Source organism: Protopterus annectens, chromosome 5.part0 (genome assembly GCF_019279795.1).
Source record: "Protopterus annectens isolate FY-2018-M chromosome 5.part0, PAN1.0, whole genome shotgun sequence".
In the NCBI taxonomy this organism is placed as follows: domain Eukaryota; kingdom Metazoa; phylum Chordata; order Ceratodontiformes; family Protopteridae; genus Protopterus; species Protopterus annectens.
In genome coordinates this window covers 333,735,465-333,758,968 of record NC_056735.1, presented here as the reverse complement: position 1 = coordinate 333,758,968, position 23,504 = coordinate 333,735,465, and positions in this window count along the sequence as shown.

Genomic DNA, 23,504 nt, shown 5'->3' with positions numbered 1-23,504 from the left:
TGAAGACCACCTCCTACCATCCCTAGACTAATGGTCTTGTGGAAAGGTTAAACTCTACATTCAAATCCATTCTACGGGTATTTGCAGACCAGTTTAAGAGGGAGTCTGACAAATATTTGCCCCATCTGTAGTTTGCTTACAGAGAGGCTCCCCAGGAATCCATGGGTTTTTCACCCTTTGAGTTGCTGTATAGGCATAGGGTGAGAGGACCTCTAGATTTAATTCGAGATGAGCGGGAAGGTGAGTGTGAATCTCACAAGGAGTCAGTTGTGGCATATGTCCTAAACCTCAGGTCAAGGCTCAGGGAACTCATGGGCTTGGCCCAGGAGACCCTGACAGAAGCCCAACAGCAGAAAAAGGACTGCTATGACAGGAATGCTCGAGCTAGAGAGTATGCTGTAAGGCAGCAGGTAATGGTTCTAATTCCTGTCAGACACAACAAACTGCACATAGCCTGGGAGGGACCATACAAGAAGGTAAGGAAGGTCAGTGATGTTAAGTACATGGTGGAACTGCTAGGCAGGAGCACAAATTATACCATGTTAACATGTTGAAGCGTTACCATGACAAGGAGGCCATTGTGCTGAGTATTTGCAGTGGACTACAGGAGGAGTCTGAGGGTGATCTGGTGAATGATCTCAGTGAGGCTCAGACTGACACCTCAGTGGAAGGGGTAGCAATGTCCCAGCACCTATCTCCTACTCTGGTATGAGAAATCCTAGCAGTGTTATAGGAGTTTGGGGACATGTTCACTGGGAAGCCAGGGTGCAGCTGTAGAAAAGGAATGTCTAGCCATAGTGCGGGCACTGCAGAAACTTCAGCCTTATCTGTATGGAAGGAAATTCACTGTAGTTACAGATCACAATCCCCAAACATGGTTACATCAAGCCAGCCAGCAAAATGCCAAGTTACTCAGGTGGAGCCTAGGGTTGCAAGCATATGATATGTCAGTGCAGCACTGCAGTGGGATTAGCAATGGCAACACAGATGGGCTCTCAAGACAGGGAATGGGGCAAGGTATACGAAGACAGACTCAACCCTCTCAAGTACCGTTCCTTAAGGGACACTTGAAAAACTAGTTTTAATTTCCGGGGGGGGGATTTATATGTGACGCCCATGCACTGGCACAGTAATCAAGGAGCCTCAATTCTCAACACTAGCACCAGTGAGGGGCATCCACATTGGGATAATAACAAGTACACACACAGTAGAGTACAATTTCTCTTAAGAGCACATAGAGAGCACAGTCAGTCTGGGGCTGGTTCCTCCCTTTCTCTCCAGATCTCCAGTAATGCTCCCCACTGGCACAGCTGTAGGGTACAGATGTCAGTGAAGTGGTCAAGGCAAAACCTCCAGCACTGTCTCTGTCAAACCACTACTTCATATCCCTGCCCAAGTAGCTGGCACACACACACACACACACACACACACACACACACACACACACACACACACACACACACACACTTTGAGATATGAATTATATACAGGACTCCTGCAGAAGGCTGGCACAGGTTCTTCGGCTATGCACCCTTTCTGCACAAACTATAAGGTAGTACCGACTGCCACCAACCACTACTATCAGCTACTATAAAGGCCCTTACCAAAGGGTGTCCAATATTACTGTGCAATATTATTATTATCCAATTAGTAGTTTTGAAGAACAGCAAGGCTATTGGAGTGGCTTTGTACAGTATCACCAAATACATGCAAGTACTCTAGAGCCTAAATTATCTCAACACAGAACAGCCACAGTTGAAAGGTTAAAAAATATTTAATAATAAATAAGCATAAATATAAAAAACAGTTAGATAGGAATATAGCCTGATTAGTCTATCTCTAAGAGAAATCACTGTTCTAAATACTACTTACATACAGAGCAAGCAAGTGCTGGTGGGTGGATGTTCTTACTAGATCCAAGCCCAGATACAAAATGCTCTTCTTTCTTTCTGAGATAGCCCATAAATTGATAATACACAGTACTGCTGAGTCATTTCAGATTACAGCATTCTTGACACCTCTGCTGAAGTTTCCCAGGCTCAGAGAACTCAAAATTTAACATATCTTTGTAATCTTGCACCTGCCAGGAAACCACAGCAATAAAGGACACTCTACATGTAAAATCTAGTAATTATCTCTGTCTTAAAACAATAGAAAGAATTTCCTAGCCCAGACATCCTGTCTCTGAGCTTGAGATCAAACACAACTGTAACATTATTTACTTAACAGCTTTCTTCCAGCAGGGTGCACTGTGGTTACATTTTTGAAGCTCAGTATAACACATAGTTTAATCATAACATATAGTTCTATACACATTTGTAAAACAAGCCTGTGGATTATATTAATATTTAAAATGACATAGAATTATCTACATAATTCTATCTGGCTGGGCTAGCAACCCCTCGTTTTATCACAAACATTACAGAAACATAATGACTGTAATGTGAATAAAATCCACAAACAAAAAACAAGTAAGATTACAAGTACTGACAGTATCTAGAGTGGTACCCCTACAGCTACATCACAGTCTGCAGACTGCATGTGCACATTTGCTTTGAAACAAAATGTAATTGCATAACTCACTCATATTTAATGCCTGCCCGCCTGCATGGCTCGCATGTTCCTAAATTAGTCTGAAGGTAATGTATGTGAACAGTCATTACTGAACATTTAAGACTGGGCTTACTCATTTGTGCTTCACAAGGAGAGCCAATGAGATCCTTGTTAATGAACTGCATCATGTGGAATAATCTCAAAGTGTTGTGGATAATGAGGAAGTGAGTAGTGATCTGTGCCCTAAAAGGAGTATTATTACAGCACAAAAATAACCCCACGTGTTTTTTTTATTTTTACCTCACATATGTTCTGTGTAACAGAATATGCATAAATGTCTAACAAACTGTAGTGGGGTTTTATATTAAGAGGGTCTGGGACTGCTTTTCCAGTAGGAGTAGAAGATTCCCTTGGCTGCCTGAGATGGGGATCACACAGGAAGGATTTAAGTATTTCTAGTGCCTGTATCAATTTGGTGCATTAACACAGAGCTACCCATCACATGGCAGCAGATAGCAGTGCCCTGTATATTAGCATTCACTTAGAAGGTAAATTTTTCTTCTAGAACTACCTCTGAAACTGTACTCAATCACTCTGTGATTAAAAAAAAAACTACTGTTTGTATTAGAAAGCATAGATCAACTAGTTTTCTCATTGAGGAGCACTGCACCTTAAGTTTAGTACTATATTGTCTGGTCTAGTTCTTAGTCTCAAAAGCACCCTTAGTTGCCTTCTCTTAATCCCCTCAATCACTACCCCCTTGTAGCTCACCTAATAAAGGGCCTGCCACTGTGGATATACACCTTACTAATTTCTCACAGTTTTGTGGACATGGGTGTGTTGGGACAATGTAGCAATTGCCTCTTGTTCAAAGATAATTATTTAATCCTTAAAAGAATGGATACAGTATATGAGAGATGCATATACACAATGTCACTGGTGGCAAAGTTCTTGCATACAAACGCACAGAATAAAAATTAGATTGTCAGAAACAAAGAAGCTACAACCATCACACATATTATGTTCCTCACACATACACTATTTTATGTTTAAGCATTTAAATGCAGTCTTTCCAAACCCAATGACCACAGAGATACTCCATCTGCAAAGTTTATCCTCAATAAACCAAAAAAACATTCAACAAAAGTAACATGCAACACTACATATACTGCCACACCAATGGAGATTCAACTACAAAGCCCATAAGGTAGGCCAACACACTACTCAGCACTCTAGCCATAGGGGACTCTATTGTGCAACATAATAATTCCCTACTCACTAGGCTGGATCAAGAAAAAATAATGTTCAGTTGCTTATCAGGAGCCAGGGTCCAGCAAGTTATACATGCACTCAAGTCATGGCACCACAGGTACTAGTATGACTCAAGTCATATTCCATATAGGAATAAATGACCTGAGATGTAACTCCCTAGACTATGTGTATATATATATATATATATATATATATATATATATATATATATATATATATATATATATGCATATATATATATCTATATATACATATAGGGAACTACTTTACTTACTCAAACAGCCACATCACCTACTTTCACTTCGCCAACACAACAGGAATGAAAAACCAGAAGAATGACATCTGGAACACAAACTTTCCACTCGAGGTAAGTAACCGCTTGGCCATCCTGTTGAACTTTGCCCCTTACCCCCAAGGTAGTGCAATTTCGGAGTTGGTATATTTAGTAAGCAGGGGGTGGGTGGGTTTAGTTTTGTTTGTTTTTTGTTTTTTTTTGGGATGCCCAAGCGGTTACTTACCTCGAGTGGAAAGTCGGTGTTCTGGATGTCGGTGTTCTGGTTTTTAATTTCTGTCATCTCAGCGAAGTGTATGTCGGTGATGTGTGTGTTTGGGTAAGTAAAGTAGACCCAAATATATATATATATATTTACATGGGTATACTTCACTTCACGTAAAACTCATTTCACTGACAGTGATTTCAGTGAGACCAAAGCACCTAAAGTTCATTTCACCTAAAACTCATTTCACTGACAATTAGTACTGGCAGTGTGTAGAGTACTATAAGGCAAGTAAAAAGTATATGTCCTTTTCCCCACTGTAGTGCGATCCTGGAGTTAGTATATATAGTTAGTGGGGTGTAGGGACACAGCCCCCCACATAGTTTGGTTTTATTTTGTCCTGTTTGGTTTTATATTGTTTGGTAAAACCAAACTAGGTGGGGGACTATGCCTCCCACACCCCCTAACTATATATACTAACTCCAGGATCGCACCAAAGTGGGGAAAAGGGCATATACCCTTTATTTGTCTTACAGTACTCTACACACTGCCAGTACTAATTGTCACTGAAATTAATTTTAGGTGAAGTGAACTTTAGGTGATTTGGTCTCTTTGAAATGAATGTCAGTGAAATTAGTTTTAGGTGAAGTGAAGTAGACCCATCTAAATATATATATATATATATATATATGTGTGTGTGTGTGTGTGTGTGTGTGTGTGTGTGTGTGTATATATATATATATATATATATATATATATATATATATATATATATTTTTTTTTTTTTTTTTTTGAGAGAGAGAGAGAGACATTAGGGAACTATAAGACTATGTGTCTTAGCTTTCACCGAGTAACATTCTACCTTCACCTATGATGATGTCACACTATGAATAAAAGATGATTGACTTCAATAACTGGCTTAGTTTCTAGTGTCATTCTAAGGGGATAAAATATTTGTCAGTATGGAAGGATATAGTTAAGAAACCACAATGCTTTGCAAAGGATGACCACACCTATCCCCTCTAGGCTTTTGAATATTGGTTAAAACAGTGTACATAGAGACATTTTCAGGCATAAACATAATGTCCAATACAGATCACCTCAAAGCCCTATCTCTATACTCTATTTCCTATAGACTGCTGATAGGTGATGTACGCCAGTATACAAGGCATACCTCCTAACCGTACTGAATTACTTGGATTTTACTAAGTTTTGCGGGTCCAAATAATGGTGTGCCATGATTCCCAAGTGACACCCCTTAATTTCTGAATTTCCTGGCTTTTTTTTTATTTTACTTTTTCCCCCCAGCTTTTTGAGTTAACATCATCATGTGTGCGATGATGTCAGCTCTGTGAAATGGCCTGCCAGCCTGTCAGCATTGAGCTCAAGGGCTCAACAATTAACATTCCTGCATTTCTGGCTTGCCACAAGGGAATTAGCTGGTGTAGCTGCCACGAGGGAATTAGCTGGTGTAGCTGCAAGCAGGAATGGTGGTTCCTGGTGAGGCTGTTAACAGGAATGGACTGCAGAGGTATTTATTATGCTACCGCAAGGGAATAGAGCAATTAGACTGCAGACTGTTCGAGCTGCAGAAATTAAGTGCTTATTTGTTTTGTTTGTTTTTGACACCGTACTTTCTTAGCTCATTTAGTGTTGTGGCTGCAAGAAGCCTGTAGTCATGCTGCCTTCACACAGATCATTGACTGAGCTATCTTTCTAGTCCTTTAGGGCAATAGTAAATTTCTAAAAATATTGTAAGAGAGTAAACCCTGCTTGGATTTCCTGTTTTCCTGCATCTTCTGTAAATTCTGTATTCATTCAGTTATGGTTATGAGCTGCTTTGTATTCCTTTTATTTCTTGTCTAGTTTAATTGTTTAACATAATGCATTATTGCCATAAAAAGGAGTACGAATAATTAGAATGTTAGAAGAAAGTGGCGTGATACCTTACTTAGTGCGAATCTGTGTGTGATGCCAACTCTGTTTTGTCATTGAAAGCTGGCATTCAGTTAAAGAAGCAACTATTCAGTGTGTGTGTGTGTGTGTGTGTGTGTGTGTGTGTGTGTGTGTGTGTGTGTGTGCGCATGTTAACTTTGTGTCCTCAGCACTTGCTAAACGTTTATGGCAATAATGCTGTTGAAATAAAGTGTACAGGAAGTAAAGCAGAAATTTGAAATGTGCATTTAACTTCCCCTTATTTTCTTTGTCCGGCTTCTTTCCTCCTTGTGTAGACAGTGCAGATAGTATAGTAGAAGCAGAATTGGGTAGTCAGTCATTCCTATTCCTGTGCTGTAGCCATTGCTGTTTGATATTATTATGCCTGACTGTGTGTGTGCGTGTTAGTGTTGGGGGGGTGAATATACCTCTCAATTTATGTTTCAAGAACTGGGGACAAAGCCAAAAAACATGGTGATCAAACACCCAAAATCAGGGTAATTTTGTAAAAATATTAGTCAAATTCACATGGAAATTTAATTTAACAACACATCTGTGCATCAACATGTCTTTTCTGAAGAATAAAATATTTTAAACTATCTAAAATTATTGAGTAACGGTAATCTTCAGATGTATTTACTATGCTGTGCTGTTCATGATGATAGAAAGGAAGGAGAAGGGTGTGTGTGGTATTTATTATTATGCTGTGTTGTTCTTAGTTTTTGGTCTTATGATGCAAGGAAGGGTGTGTGTGTGTGTGTGTGTGTGTGTGTGTGTGTGTGTGTGTGTGTATGTGTGTGGTACATGTTCGACCATTTTCTGCATAATATGTATGGTTACCTCACAGATCAGGGTTAAGCTCATCACTCCCCAAATTTAGAAAGTCGGGCACACGTATGTATCTTTGTGCACAAGTATGTTTCATAGAGACTGATAGTTTGCTCACTGAATAGTTAGTAAAGGCAGTTTTACAAGTGATTTTGCTACTTGCTTGGTGTTTGAGTAATATAATCTTTTAACAATCTGGAATCACAGTTCTCCTTCCCTGATCTTCTGTTGGTTTTTGCAATGCTAAAATAATTCACTGAATAAATACTTTGATTCTTCTGCTCATGTATCAAGTGCTTTGTCTTCCAGTCGTTAACTAAATAAGAAAAAAAATGCAGAGGTTACTGTCTGTTTTGCTTGTGCCCATTTTCAGATCCCTTGTGTAAGGTGTTACAAGTATGTAGATTACATATTTATACCAGTGTTGCAGCAAAACCAGAAACCATCTAATAAGCTTATATTGATATTGTCCCTGTGAAGAGGTTACCCCCCCACCTCAGCTTAAGTATGCTTACTTTGCCCTGTTGCACACATTTCAGAGAGTGAAGGTGTGTGTAATGTCCCAGGTGAATATACCTGGTGGCTAGAGGTACTCAGCCTCAAACCCTGTACCTTAGGTACAGGTAACAAGAGCCTAAAGTCCCTACACACCACCACTTTTGAAAATTTTCCAGATTTATGCCTCATATTTTTGTTCTGTTCTTCATAAAATCTGTGGTTTAATTTTTGTGGCAAATCAGTGAAAGACTGAATTCATTAAATGATGACAGGCATTTGAATTCTTCAGAAAATAAATCATAACACAAAATCTTTTATTCTAGCAATTTCCTAAGTTTAAAAGATCAGTATTTGAAATTTGTCCCTATTTTTTGGGCTGTATTCCCCCATTATTAGCTTTGTCTAGATTTTGTGTGCTAAGAGGTTGGGTTGGGAGGGTGGCCTAATGGTTAAGGTGTTTGCCTTACAAACACAAGGTACAGGGTTTGAGTCTGACAAAGGATAATTGGCTAGGCTTAAAATGGCTTGCAAGGGCAGTTAGCCTAGTACTAATCTATGAACCTATAGTGAGAATGGAATTCTCTAAATGATAGCCATTTAAGTTTCAGTCTTCCCATCTTTTAGGAAACTGCTGATTTGGCATAGTGGTATGTTGCTCTGACTGTAGTGTACAGTGTCCTGGGTTCAAGACTTGGCAGTGAAATGCATGGTGGTAACACAGTATTTTATTCTAGCAACTTTCCATAATTATACAAGTAATGTTTAAAATGTGTCCCTGGTTTTTGGGCTATTGAGACAGTGTTTCTTTGTTTAGCAGATGTCTATTAGTGTTTGTGCATTGTGCTATAAAATGTAAAATAAAATCCAAATAATCATTGTAGAAGTAAAGCAGTATGCACATTAGTGTTTATGGTAAATGGGGCAAAATAGGCAGGTAATGGGACATTGAAATGGCTGCAGGGGGACTCTGATGCCATATTTTAGTTTTTTCAGTTTGCGTTTGAAAGTTGGTATCCCACAATTCCATCAGAGTGGGCGGGGTTAATTATGTATGTAAATGTTATGTTAATCAGTGTACAGATTTGTATCTATTTTTCATGGGCCTTGTCCAGATTTTTGATGTTTCCAGGTTGAGAGGTATGATACAAGGCATCCTTGGATCCTGCTCAGATGGACCTTTGCATATCTGCAGAATGAACAGCATCAGAACTATGAAATATAAGAACATAAACTCTGCTTACATCATAAATAGGACATGTTGGAGGGACAGAGCCAATTTTTAGGCAATGCCAAATTGAGAAACCTTCCAACATAGAAAAATCTGCTCAAGGAAACCTAAAAATATTTCTGCTCAATGCCAGGAGTCTAAACAAGAAGCTCCACTCCCTCCAAGCTCTCCTCACTTTGGGAAATGGTGACATCTGTGCAGTTACTGATACATGGTTTAAAGCTGCAGACAGTATCACAGCAGTGCAAAACTTTAGTGCCTTCCACACATTTAGACCAGCAACTGCACAACATCATCATCATCACCAGCCCCCTTTTCCCATTTTTTCTACATGGGGTAGGGGTATTGTGTTAACTGTCACCAACTCTCTCAATTCAGTGTTACACTCCTGCCTTCTTCAGCACTCATGCCTGACTGTCGCAGATCTGATTGTACCACTGTCTTGTACACCTTACTTTTAAGTTTCTTTGGCATTCTCCTCTCATAGACTATATCTGTGCCATTTGGCTGTAGCTCCTCTGATTTTAGCTTTGACCTCTTCATTCAGACTTTCCTTCTCAACCTCTCCTCCCAGATACTTGAAGCTGTTTATCTGTTCCAGTATCTTCCCTTCTAGCCCTATTCTCACCTTCTTCTGATTTCCCCAATTTGCTGCCATTGCCACTGTCTTATCTGTGCTTGCTTTCATCCCATGTGCCTTCAGTTTTGCATTCCATTCTCCTATACTTTGCTGAAGTTCTTGGTCAGAGTCTGCCTGTAATGCCACATAATCTGCATATAGCAACGTTGGTGATCTGTCCCCTCTGACCTGTTTGCTAATATAGTCCATCACCAGTATAAACAGCAGTAGACTCAGAGCTGAACACCCGCTCCCGCTGGGAACCTTCTGTGAGGTCAAACACTGTTCATACTTGAGTCATTGGGTCCTTGTACATAGCCTTCACTAATTTTACCAATGTTTCTGGGACTTCAGACCACTGCAGTACTGCCCAGATCAGCTTTCTTGGGACATTGTCATATGCTTTCTCCAAGTCTAGGAATGGCCAGTTGGACTCTTTCCTCATCTCTAGCTTCTTCTCAAGTATCTGTCTCACTGCAAACATCGGGTCAATTGTGCTGCATCCTGATCTGAATCTGAACTGCTCATCTCTCATCTTACGTTCTACTACTCTGCATATCCATTTATCAATCACCCTCTCCTGAACGTTCATACAATGTGACAGGAGTTTGATACCTCTGTACTGCCCACAGTTGTGGATGTCCCCTTTGTTATTGTACACCGGCATGAGTATGCTTATTCTCCAGTCATCTGGAATACGCCTTTCTCTCTACACTGCTATGAGTACCCTCAGGAGCCATTTCTCCCCTGTCTCACCCAGCATCTTTATCATATCTTCTGTGACCTCATCTAAGTCTGCTGCTTTCCTTGACTTTATTTTCCTTAGTGCTGATCTTACTTCTTCTACGGTGGACTCCTCTTCTTCTCTCATTATAGGTTGTTTCTGGAACAGTACAACTTTTGTGTTTTTTTTTTTTCATTCAGAAGTTACTGGAAATCCTGTGAGCAGTTTGTTGCTGGCATCCCTTGTGGAGGATCCCTTATGTCTGACTACCTTCTTTATCTTTTTGTCTTTGCCTTGCAACCTTATATAGTTTCTTTGTGCCACTTACTGAGTCACTTTCCAGAAGTTGGTAGAGATTCTCCGATGCCCTATTCTTTGCTATTGCAACTTTTTCTTAGTCAACCAATAGTCCTTCCTTGGTTAGTCTTTTCTATATCCCACTTCTTCCTGCACTCCTTCTGATGACTTCCTGGTCCACCACCAACTTTCCTTATGTACTTATTTCCATAGCTGGCTCAGCCATTTATCTTTTCTGTAGTCCTAATGCTGTTCTTAGGTGCTACCATTCTTGTTCAATTCCACCTATATTGAGGTGCTAGAGCCTTGAATTCCTTGAACTGCTGTCCAGTCAACTTGACCTTACAGCCTTCTCTGACCACTGCTTGCAGCTGATTGTGGCAACTAGCGGTTTATGCTGTGGGCTGACTGTTTCACTGGGGATGACTTTGCAATCATGTCACCCATTATCAACAATATATGTTGTCTTGCTTTATCCCTCACTGTCTTCCATTTCTATCCCATCCTGAGTAGTAGAGTCTGGATCCCAAGCCAAGTGGTTTTCTGCACTGCCCTTCCATCCATCTTGGATACATAGGATGTCTAGCCTATCATCATGTCATATAATACTTTAAGTAGTTTGGCATGGTTTTACATCCAACCAGACAGGTATACTATATAAGCCAGTAGCTTATTGACCCAGGGCTGGGCTTTATGACAGGCACAGGGGCACATATACCCCTTCCACCATTTGCATTAGCATGGGTCCCTGGAGTAGGCCAGGACCTCAATCCACACTGGTAATTACCCCTGCCAATTTTGACACTAGTCAACATGACCAAATCACCTAGAGCCATATTTTACACCGTCAAGTGTCTAGCCCTGCCATGGCACACAGTCTATGACCCATGTTCTTGTATCTTGAAGATACTAGATGCCCAACAATGTGGTTAGTCTGTACAATTTCTCCCCCATAGGGCACCATGTAGAGTCTGTGCTGCTGCCCACAGCTCCATTCATTGGTGAGTTTGAGATGGAAACACTCAGCATGTTTTTCAGATGTGGCAGAAACCCCATGGAGAGACAGGAAGAACATGCAAACCCCAAACAGGCATTAGTTGGAGTTCAGGATCAAACCTTGTACCTTATGCATGGGAGGCAAAGACCTTAACCATTATGCCAACTGGTCTCAACAACTGCACAGTCAGGGACTAAACATGGAGGTATTTTGATCTATACCAATAATACCTCTAGGTTGGTTAAACAGGATGACATGCTAGATTTTCTCCATGTACAGATTATTATAGATAACTTCCCACAGTGTATCCCCAGCAAGCTATAGGAAACCCATAGCTCGTTCTTAAAACTACTGGAGATTTTCACTACTCAACCAAATACCATGCTCATGTGGAATTTTAATTACCCATCTATACATTTGGAATCCTACATGGCCACAACTTTATAGGCATAGAAATTCCTGGTCCTTGTAAACACATATACCCTATATCAGAGAGTGCATACTCCCACTAGAGGTACAAGCATATTGGCCCTGGCACACATAAATATGGGAGAATGCTGCACCCTACCCAGTGCCATGTTTTCTGTGGTAAGGTCAGATCACAAAGTGGTCTCCTTTGAAATAGATATCAGTTCTGCAACCTCAGTAAACCATGTAAGAGTTAAAAACTATTCCAAGGCAAACTACCTTTTAAGTGATAATCTCTGAAAATTCCACTCTCCACCAAACCAAGATAACACAGCAACCTATGTGGAATTGTTCACAAAAATTCTGTAAAATCATGCAAGTGGTAACACAGAGGCTGAATTACCTACCAGAATTAAGCCCAAAATAATTTCTTACAACAAATCACCCAGATGAAATCCAAATTAAACATGTTGTACAACAAAAGAAAAAAAGTCTTGGCTAACATTAGGAATAGTAACACCCAGAAAGATAAAAAAACTCTCTCATCAAACTAAATAGACAACTAAGAGGGCTAATCAAGTCCAAGGAAGCCAATTTTTGAGGTAAATATAGCTTTCCAAGCCAAGGACAACTATAAGGTCTTCTTTAGTTATATTAGAAACCTCAAAGGCAGCACACAACAGTGTGCTGAACTGGTTGTAAACATAGCCATGTTCATGGAGCTGGGAGATACAGTAAATCTACTGGCTGACAAATTCAGCTCCAACTTTATTCACCACTCACACCTGGCCAACTCACAGAAAATTTCATCTAAAATAAGGCCTCCAACTATCATTAGGGAGTAGGTCCTAACTGTGCTATCTAAGGCCAAGAACATGGGTTCAGTGGGCCACAATAATATCTCATTATACCTTCTAAATAAGCTGCAATATAATTTGTTAGGGTCACTAGAGTCATTATTCAACTATAGACTCTGAATGGCCTTTCTGCTACATGAAGGGAGGACTGCAACAATCATACCTCTGCACAAAGGCACATCATCAACATTTAACTCTAAGTTTAGTCATTTAGGTTTTCCATAAGTATTGCAATGGAATCACAGTGAGATCCTTGTTAATAAACTACATGACATGGAATAATCTCAAAGTGCAGTGGATCATGAAGAAATACATATTCATTTGTGGTGTACATGCTGCAGACGTTAATTTAGTCTGACAGTAAAACACTTGAAGACATGTTCACGCAGCAGCATCCAGCCATACAACATAATCCTATTGGTTAAATTAGCAAAAAAAAATAATGCCTAAGCAAGTTGATTAACACCACTTTGGGGGTGTTTGAACCCACAGGCACTCTTCACTATATATGGTTACATTGCTTAACAAGTTGAGCTAATGGAAAGCACAGGTGCTTTGGAGGTTTATTAAGAACATTTAATAAATACTGCTGTAAATTAAATGTCTTGCTGTTATGATACATTCCTGCACACCTGCATTTCTAGCCTTGCTTATCTGCAGATAACCTCGGAATGCGCAGTCATAAGGCCATTGATGGTATACTACTCCATTATATCTTACATTACAGCTAACTTACTTATAGCAACACAAAAGAAATATGTCAGTATAAATACATTCTGAGCATTAAAAATTGTGTGTGCCATTCCTACCTCTTTAGAGATCAATTTGTGTGCTTGAGTATACAATGAATAGTTATAAATCACAAATCAGTACAGTGCAATATCTATTCAGTAAATTATAGCAGCATACCTCTCAACCATACCAAATTCCTTGGTAAATATCGGTTTTGAAGGCAAAATATTGGGGTGCCATGAATTCCTGAGTGGTCCCATTCATTTCTGAATTTCCCCCTTTTTTTTTTTTTTGAGGAATTTATTCCTGACGTCATCACGTGCAGGGTGTACACAGTAACATCAGCTTTATGAGACAGACAGACAGACAGCCTGTCAGAATGCTGAGCCATTTGTTCACTTAATTTAATTTAACTTGCTGCAGAGTCAGACTGGTCCACGTGCTTTATTCAGGCAGTGCAGCACAACACATCGTTCTTCTTCAGGTATGGCAAAAAAAAACTGTAAGGCTTATTGTCTTAAGTACGAGAGAAACTTAAGCCAAAATGAGGAACAACAGTCTGCAGAAGTGTGTGTGTGTGTGTGTGTGTGTGTGTGTGTGTGTGTGTGTGTGTGTGTGTGTGTGTGTGTGTAAAATGCCCTAGTTAAACTGGTAGTTAGGGTTACTCAGACTCAAAGCCTGTACCTAGGTACCAGAAGTAAAACCCTAAATTATCTACCCATACCACCACCACTTGTGATTCAAGGAATTAAGTCCACAGTTCACAAATGTACAAAGTTTTACAGAATGTCTGGAATGCTTGGCTCATAGTTGTAGTTTGTTACTCTTAAAATTTGTGGTTTCTAACAAATCAGTGAGAACTGAATTCACTAAATAATGATAGCCGTTTAAGTTTCAGTCTTCCTATCTTTCAGGAAATGCATGTTAACACAAAACATTTTATTCTAGCAACTTTTCTAAGATTATATAAGCAATGTTTAAAATGTGTCCCTGGTTTTGGGCCTCCACCCTCAATAAATTTTGATTTTTTTTCAAGATTTCTTCTGCTGCATATTTCTTCAGGGGGAGAGAAGCTTCATGCTGCATATGGCAAGGCTGTCTCTGTTGTTAGTAGCACAGCAGGTAGAATGCTTGCCTTTTGATGCAAAAGGCTGGGGGTTCTATTCCCGGAATATATAGATAGATTGCTGATACTGTACTGTGTTTTACTTTTAAAGGGGATAGATGCTGCAGTCCTGAGAATGTCCTCTTTGGTGGAGATACCTAGTAACTATGAACCTGTTATCAGTTTGCCATACATTTCCTATTGCAATATTAGTAGATTATCATTTTTTAATGCAACATAGGCAATTTATTCCTCAAGGGCAACAGGCACTTTATTTGTAGATGAAACAATGAAATATAAAGTTGATGAAATATAAAGTTGTTTGCTAGCAACAACATCTTCATTAGTTACAGATCTCTTTAATGTGGCATTGTTTAGATGACTTTTACTTCTACAGACATTGTGCGTATTTACTGATACTGGTGGATTGTAAAAGTTTGAGTAGACTTTTATGATGGAAATGTTCTGAATTGGGCAGTTTTGTCATTACTGGTTCATGCATTTTGTTTCATTGCTTACTGGAAAAATGTTCAAAGCAATAAATTTAAAATGTGCTCTAACAAGTCTGCTGTATTATACAAGGAATATAATTTAATACAATCAGGAAGGTGTATCAAAGAACACATGTATGTTTCGTGTGCAAGGGGCCCATACTTTGAAAACAGCCCAAAGGTAATCTTTATCTGCCACTGCCAGATGCATTTTCTTTGAATGTGGGTTTCAATGCTGTTTCAATGAATGTGAGTTTCAAGAGCCAAGTTTTGGTGCCAAGTCTATTTTCATTGTGAGACTGTATTGCTTTATTTAGCAGACACCTATTAGTGTATGTGCTATAAAAAGTAAAATAAAAGTTTTAAATGAAATCCAAATAATCATTGTAGAAGTAAAGAAGTATGCACATTATAGTGTTTATGGTAAATGGGGTGAAATACCCAAGTAAAGGGAGGGACACTGGAATGGCTGCAGGGGGGAGGGCTGTGTATGGGGGCGCCCCATTCGACCATGATTTTGTGAAGGAGGAAGGGTGGCAAACTGAAAGACAGCCCCAGGCGGCACAAACTCTAGCTAAGCCACTGATCAGTAGGCCATGGAGAATGACTTTTGGAGGTCCTAGCAAACTATATTATTTTGTTAAGATTATAATATTACCTACCATTAAATGCCCTACTTTTACCACAAAACCCACATACTGCAAGTCACCAAAAACAAAATCCTAAGGTTCATCATCCTCTCCCTTCCCTGTGAACATCATTGCTACACATTTCAAAAAAATGGTTACCATTTACTACTGGGCCTGGGGCCATATTTTGGTTGTCTGTTTTTCAGTTTGCATTCAAAAGTTGGTATCCCACAATTCCATTGGCATGGGTGGGGGTTACATAATTAGGTATGCAAATGTTATGTTAATCAGCATGCAGATTTGTAACTATTTTTCATGGGTCTTTGTCCACATTTTTGATGTTTCCAGGTTGAGAGGTATGCTCTCAACTGTCACGATTTTTGTAGAAAGTCTAGATTTTTGCTTCATATTTTTGGTCTCTTGCTCACAAAATATATGTTTTTCTGGTAAATCATTGAGGAATGAAGTCACTAAATACTGATAGATATTTGACTTTTAAACTTCATATCCTTCAGAAAATGGATGCTCACACAACACATTTTATTTTAGTAACTTTCTAAGTTTATAAGAACTATATATAAAATCTGCCCCTATTTTTGGGCATTTGTCCTCCCATTATTTTTGGTTTTCTACAGATTTCTTGTGATAAGAACTCCAGAGCTATGGAAAACAGTACTTAATAGGTGTTAGGAAGTGGAATATGTTACTTACTGTAGGCATTCAGTTGCTGTTGTCAAACCTCAGAGATAATCTCAATCAGTTTCTCCTGGTCCCTATGATGGAGTTCATCGTAGCAGTGGTAGACCTGCATGCCAGTCCTAAAGATACTGGTGCATCCTAGATGCTCCCTCACAATCTGCTTCCACCTCTCACTCTAGGCGATGTGCCATTGACATACATGCATCCTCTGCTCTTGCCTAACGTAAACAGCCCTCAACTGAAGACTATCTGCATCCATCTGCTTGAGGGCTTGGATGCAGCATCGTCTCCATTGACTTTGCCTTGGTATTTCTGAAAAAGCTGATAAGAAATATATTTTACAAATTGCTTATTGAGGTACCACACAGGTAGCAAGGAAATAATCTCAAAACAAAACATTATAGCATTTTAAAAGTGGTGCAAGTAGATTTACATTCAATGACAACTATTGGGCATTTGCAATGAGAACTGTACACTTATGCCAAGCAATAGATCAATGCACTGAGATTTGAGAACTGAAGCTGACATTTGTGGATGTCATTCCAAAACATTTTATGATAATGAAACTCAATTATACTTGGCACAAATAGTACTTAATAGCTACTTGCACTGACATATCCTCACTGTTAGGTATACCGTCCTGCATACACTACCCATAAGGTAAGCTTTCTTGAGGCCAGCTGCTTGTGTTACTAATGTGAATTACTGTCCATAGTATTGTTCTATGATGATCATACTGTCATGTGTGTACCTTCCAAGTCATATTACAAGACGTTTACACTGTGAAATCATCAGAATATAAATATGTCAATTACATGAAGGGTAGGGGTGCCCTTTCCCCATATGCATGTTGACGGATAATTGCCCATCATTGCCAGTGAGGTTTCTCTCATAAACAGGTATATGGATACATTCTCCTCAGGCCCAGTGAACTGCTGATACTGAGAGATTACAACAAAATCTGCCAGTAATGCAGTTCCACCTGTTATGTCATAGTAGTGCTTACAGATAACAATAGTTTACAAGATGTCTCACTAATTGGATGTACTAAGAGTACTTAGCAGATATCTACTGATGCTGCATCTTGCATTATAAGTTCCCATGTTGCGTCTTGCATTGTAAGCTCCCATGCTGCGTCTTGCATTATAAGTTCCCTTCCTGAGTCTTGCATTGTAAGTTCCCATGCTGAGTCTTGCATTGTAAGTTCCCATGCTGCGTCTTGCATTGTAAGTTCCCATGCTGCGTCTTGCATTGTAAGCTCCCATGCTGCGTCTTGCATTATAAGTTCCCTTCCTGAGTCTTGCATTGTAAGTTCCCATGCTGAGTCTTGCATTGTAAGTTCCCATGCTGCGTCTTGCATTGTAAGTTCCCATGACATTCACTGGAAGTGAAAGTGGTAGTATATCCCAATGGTTAAGCCTGTTAATGTCTTTCTATCTTCGCATAGACACATCATAGCTAAGATGTTCATGTTCATATGCTTTTAATGTCCTGATGTGCTGTTTGACACATATAGCTAGATATCTTACTCACCTTCAGCTACATTACACTCTTGTGCTACATTTTGTGAATTACTGCATTGACATTTGTTCCATACTCCCAATATTTTTAGGTTTTAGGTGACATGGTGAGGATTGCTAGCACTGCATATGACTATAGCTGTGAATTGCCCACAGTTGTTTGTGGTATAGTGGTTATGTGAATGGATCATGATTATCATAATTCCCAAAGAACTGGATTCTAAATCCATGACTGGATATATGACATCGTCTAAGCTGTGGAATGGGGGTTGTGCTTTACAAATGTCTGCTTTACATTTAATGATATAAGCAGCACCTGCTGTTATGTTTGTTTGTTTGTTGTGTTTATTGGTGCATGATGTAGTGCACATAATTGGCATCCATTCTTTTGCAAAGCAGTATAATGTATACAAAGGGTGTTAAATTGAACTGTGATTTCAATGATGGTCTGTCAATACATCTATGACATGTATACTGCCTGATATACAGCATGCAACTTACCACTTAACTGATATCTTCAAGAAGCAAACATGACAATTTTTTCAAAAGGGAAAATGAGATAATTTTGAAAGACCCGCATCAATACATTTTGGAGTAACCAGATGTAGAGGGACATTACTAACATGGTGAATACTGTGGGTGGGCATAACCACTCATGTGAGATCTGTCATTGCTGGTGCTCTGACATGATCCCATGTGCAGCCAACAAATTCCACTAATATTAGTTGGAGAGGAATGCTATTTGTAGTGGGCCACATTTTCCTCCCATGGATAAAACAACAATATTACTGGCCTCCCACAGTACTACCTTCCAGGACCATTTCATTCTTCATGGAGGGATTGAGGCTGGTGTCCCTGGCTGTACAGGTATATCCATTGTGCACAAACATAACAACATATTGCATTTGACATTCACAGACATTCATCCATATATGTCTTATTTGTTTTTATGCATCTCACAGACATACCAGTGTGTTATTGTACCAAATTTCATGGCAGAGGAAATCCTTAGTAAGTCTACTTGCATGTTCTGTTAAATGAACACTGCTTCAGTTACACTGTAAGCACTACTTTTATTGATGTTTTGTTCACCTGAACAAGGCCATCCTACTCTGCCTATTATCGTCACATATCAGGTATGTGTCTCTGTACTCAGTTATGTTGATGTGCAGTGGCAGATCCAGGATTTTGCAAAGGTGGAGGGCACAGTCTGGAATGTCAACAAGTGAGGTTGGGACGTGGGAAATCAGAACACTGGGGAAGGGGGATGTGAAAGGATCACCTTAATTTATTGTATCAGCATGTGTGAAAACACAGCAACATACAATCAGTTGCAAATCACTGTGGGTGGATTTAGCATAATTGTTTATCACCCCACCTGAACCCTTCTCTGTCCTTACTCTCCATTCCTATTCCTCTATTTCCTCTCCTTATGTCTCTAACACTAACCACCTAATAAATGAATTAACAGTCACCCACTTCTTACCACTCTCTTTACTTTCCAACTTCTGGTAACAGGATGCCTTTTATCCCACCTGCAACTAACTGCCTCATACTTAACATCTTCACACGATATCACTGCTAAACATTAGTATCTGGAAAGCACAGCTCTCCAGAGAGGACTATCCCTATGTCATTTTCTGTTTCCTAGCTTATTGTCATTACCTGTTTCAAGATAAAGATGTTATACTAAATGTATTTCTTACGGATCTTTTAACACATACCTAAAAGAAGAGCTGCTCATTTACTCTACTGTATATTTTTGTCCTCAACTACAGTCCTGTAATTTGCATTGCATTATTGTATATTAAGTAAATTTGTGGAATTTCGGTGGTGGTGCTGCGGTAGCACTGTCGCCTCACAGAAAGACGTTGTCCCGTTCGATTCTCAGCTAGAGCTTCTTCTGTATGGAGACATGCGTGAATGGGTGTACCTTCGTTGAAGGTTGTACATCAGGGCTGGCAACTCGGCATGTAAAAAGCTACTGCCAATCATTAGCAAACCGGAGTTCCGCTGTGGCGACCCCTAACCGGGAAAAGCCGAAAGACACAACAACAACAAAAAGTACTGTGGGGATTTTCTCACTAAGCCTCGACTGAAAAAGGGCACTTGCCCAGTCGTACTATTCTGGTCAACAAATGTCAAATAAATAACTACCCATTTACCGTACCATATATACTCTAGTCTTAAAATCTATCTACAGTTGTAGTCACTGTGTGCCGTATTAAAATATTAACCATTCAGTTTCTATCAGTTATCCTGTGTCCAAAATGTCACTTTAGTGAAGTTCTTTTGCAGACATGCATGCAGCATGCCCCATCTGTAACACGTAACTGTCTTATCCATTTTTGAGTCATCTGTAACATACAGACTAGAAAACACACAAACAACAATTTACTTAATAATTACACACACACACACACACACACACACACACACACACACACACACACACACAATTTGTTACTCACCTCACAGTTTTTGCAGCAGTAAGAAAAAAAAAACTTATATACATACTTTGCAGCTGTCCTCTCTCTGTACTGCAGAGTGGTAATTCTGGATCATCTTAATCCCAGGTCAGGGCACAGGCTAATTTGTATAGGCTGCCTGCATGCTTGCTGTAGAGAATGGGTCAGAAAAGAGTGTGAGGAAAAAAACAACCATACTTGCATAGTCATCCTGAGTTCTGGCTCCTGTCTGGTCTTAAAAAAACAAACAAAAAAAAAAAAACAAACAAGCTGTTCTGAAGTTCTCAGAACAGAATGCAACTTCTGTGTTGAAGATAGGGCAAGGTGCACAGCACAGCGCCCAACCAGATGTCAGTAGAAGTGCAGTACACACTCGATTGGAGAAAGCAAAAGCATTTTAGTGCAAGTTAATTTAGTACACACTTTACTAAAATGCAACAGAGAAATCCAAGCATACCACAGGACTGAGTTGCTCGTCTCTTCACTCAGACTGTCTTCTGTAAACTCTAAAGCTTAGTATTAGGCAGGGAACAGCAATAACAAGATATTGACTGCAGCTGCATTTAATGGGAATTAAGCAGCCTGCCAAATACACCTGCAGCCAATAACAATTAAGTTAACTAAAAAAAAAAAAAAAAAGGAGTCAGTGTTGTTTTTATCTGGGTGGATTAGTCCAATCATCCCCCAACCCCCCCCCTTCTTAACTTGAGCGAGTCATGAGTGCCGTGACCAACCACATTTTTACCCCTTATGCCAGACAGCAAGCAGAATTAAAGCAAAGTGATAATAACTGTCCTGCCTGGCCTTTAGTATGAAAAAGTCATCACTGGGGAGCGGAGGACTTTTGGGATATTTTTTAAGATTTTTTTTTTTGCTACCCTCTGGCTTTTCTGTGTGTATGCTTGCCAACATCCGTGGCCAAGTTATAGCATGAGTTTAAAAAGGGGGAGGCTCGTGACCCTGCGCCAAGGCCTAAATCTGCCACTGACATGTATCCTCTGCCTGCTACTGCCTCATATTAACAGTGATATGTACTCAGTTGTTGCTTGTGTGCCACCTTAACCTACTGGTTCTACACAACAACAAAGATGCTAGTCTCATCACAAGATGACAACCTGGTAAGACAGTCTATTTTGTTGCTATGCTGCATTATCCGCAAGTGTCATCATTCATTTAATGATGTTCTGTAAACTTGCATAAGTCCCTTGCCTTCCAGACAAGTACATCAGCCATCAAGTATGTGAATATTTGCTTTGATTGTGTTTTTATACATCAGTTTACATTCACCATGATGACATGTACTTGCTTCTTACTGAATTGTTGTGTGTGTGTGTCTGTTTTAACACTAAAGTAGCATTTCACCTCTCACCACCAGAGGTGTGGGGGGGGGTGGCATGTTGGGTATATCAGTATGCATGTGCAGTTTTATATCGGCCTTTACATGTGTTTGTTTTTTGACAGATATGGCTTTTCACTGCTGTCTGTGAGCATTGCACCACCCATGGCCACGCAAACCAAATAAGTTAATATGTCTGTGATTAGTCAGAGTTGTTAAATATTTGCCAAGATATCTGAGTCATATCCTGCCTCATTTTCCCTCAGTAAATGTATATGACATGTATCATCTCTGTATTTGCAGCAGTCCAGTACCTATCTCCTCCATAAGCTGGTCCACTGATCTTGAGGTGGGATGTGATGTGCCTTATTTTGATAGTATGGCCAATGGCACACAGGCCACTGCACTGGATGTAATGTTTTGTGGCCCTGGAGGATAAAGTCTTGTGCTTCATGGTATAGCCCCCAATCATAGGATAGTGTGGCCGGCCAGTCTAATGATGAATGGGCATCAATTATTGGTCAATATGACGAATATGACCCGTTTTCCACAGTCGAGTGTGGTAGTGATGGTGACTGTTGCACAACAGAGGGATACTATCCATCAAGCTGCATCTGAGAATGTAATTGATGTGCATGGACATATGTTAGATGGTGTACACCTACTTTTACAGGCAATGAATGTTAACAGGCATGTCAAGGACATGACCTGCTTGCACTTGCTCATGCTACTGATTGTGTAGCATGACAGCTGTGTGTATTGCACAAGGGTGAGGAGCGCAGGCATGGAGCAGTCATGGCAGCACTGGTTGTACAACATGATAGCATGGCATCTGTTGCATGCTCCACTGAAAGCCTTGTTATGGTGGTGCTGGAGCAGTGTCACTGTACAAAATGGTTGGTACATGCCCTGACACTCATGAGCCAAAAGTAGTTACTAATCATAATTTATCATTCTTAACTTTATTAGTGACATATTGTAACAACTGTGTTCTGTCAATATTTCAACAGAATTGTTTGACACAGTACTTACATTTACTGCTGATTGGAAGCAATCATCTTAACCACTGCAAAAGGTTTGTAAACCAGATAATGTGGTACAACAAACAATGGATGGTAGACTATCGGTGGTCTGTCAACCCTGTAGGAATTTGTCTGTGTGTAATAAAGTTATGAGAACGAAATAATTAACTTCTTGTAATACTGGATGTGAATTTGATAGTAAATGTTTTAACACTTGTAGCTCAGAATGGTTAATTTATTTGGTGACATGCAACTGTTCACCTTTTTATGTTGGTCAACCTCTAGGCAATTTAAACCTGCATTTTTGAACATTTAAGTGAAATTAGAAATCATATGACTTCTAATGCTTTATATAAATGCACAAACATTCTACAGCTTGTTTTAGTTTCACAGCAATAGATATGATTTGTTTTCATAAGCAAACTAAATTGGGATGGCATGAAATGTTGAACAAAAAAAAACGTAATTGGATTATTAGATGGGGGCACTGTTTTCTCCAGGACTTAATGATGTTTTGTAATTAGTTCATGGGTAGACAGAGCAAAATTATTTATTGGGTTATTTAAATAAATATTGTGATATTTGTGGTTGAATTACACTCAAGAAGGTAAAATCTCTGTGTTTTCTAACTGACTTTTAACAATAAAGAAGATTATGCACTGATATTGAATGCTGGCCATTTGGCCTTTGACGCAGGTAGCTTTTGAACCACAGAAGGGTGGGCTGAGAGAAACCTAGTGAAGACATTTGAAGTAGAAGATTGCTGTGACACCCTCAGGTCAAATTAAA